Here is a 1,307-nt window from a genome sequence, read left to right as displayed (position 1 = left end):
TTTTTTTTGTTTTTTAAACCAAATTTTTCCAATTAGTTCAAATTAATTTTTGTTCTTTTTGCTTATTTCAAATCTATTTATTAAAAAAAAAAACCTGAACAGACTACTCATTTAACAATTTAACCCTACTCACAGCGCCAATGAAACGAAACCGTGAGTTCACTTGAAATCATGTGACTCGGTGTTTACAAAAAGGATAAATTCCCACGCCAGGTCCGGCCACCCCTTTCGGTTGTGGACTTCCAAAAGGTTCTACAACTTAATACATTTTATAATAATGGTCTGTCCAGTAATCTAACGACCTGCCACAAGGTTAACCAAAACACAACAATTTTAAAACATTTATTCAACACAAAGACAAAGAGCTCTTAACAAAATACTGTGGACATTTGACAAGTCATACAATAATATTACCCTGAGATTTCCGACAAATATACTTATTTGAAAGTTCCATACCAAATAAAACACCGGTCTACATGAAAACTTATAATATCGGTAATTTAGGCTACAACTCCTATTACAAATAAATTAGTCCCTATCGGAAACTATCAATTTGATTTGAAAGATGATTTACACCAAAATCCCAAAACTACAATTCTTCCATGTTACAATTAATTTCCGCAACAGCCCCTATTGCAAATGTGAATATCCCACATAGAAATTCAACAATTGGTTTGAAAGCCGAATTATCACGGAGTTCACTACACCTCCCAAACCTCAAATAAACATATCGGAAAACAAATAACTAAAATTTGTCTGCATGTTTAGAAATAATATTTCCAAGAAAAATAAATGGCGTGCACCCCCATGCACAACCAACAAAATGACAACAATTCTTTTACTAACAATGTACAACGATTAACCCCATAGCCAGTAATAAAGCATATGGAAACGGAGAGAGAGAGAGAAAGAAACTCTAAAATCTAGGCTTTAACACCCCCTAAAACATTAATTTTACCCAAACCATAATAACTTACGTGTTGACCCTATGAAAACACATCAGAAAGTAAAGTTCCAAGTTTGACCACACGGGCAACACGAGGACGAAATCGTATCTCATTGGTTCATCCCAAATAAACAATCATATAAAAAGTATTACCCATAACAATTACGCCTAAAATTCACCAAAATATTCTATTATTACTACAATAGTGTATCCACTTAACAAAATAAAAAAATTAATTAAAAGAAAATACAAATAAACATATATATATTTTACTTCCTGTTAAATTACCGTAAAACCTTTAAATATTACCCTACTTAAAATTTTATCTTAATAACAATGAATTCCATGTTTTTATCCCAGC

The sequence above is a fragment of the Gigantopelta aegis genome, chromosome 7, assembly GCF_016097555.1.
Source record: "Gigantopelta aegis isolate Gae_Host chromosome 7, Gae_host_genome, whole genome shotgun sequence".
Taxonomy (NCBI): domain Eukaryota; kingdom Metazoa; phylum Mollusca; class Gastropoda; order Neomphalida; family Peltospiridae; genus Gigantopelta; species Gigantopelta aegis.
Note: the sequence above shows the minus strand (reverse complement) of the source record.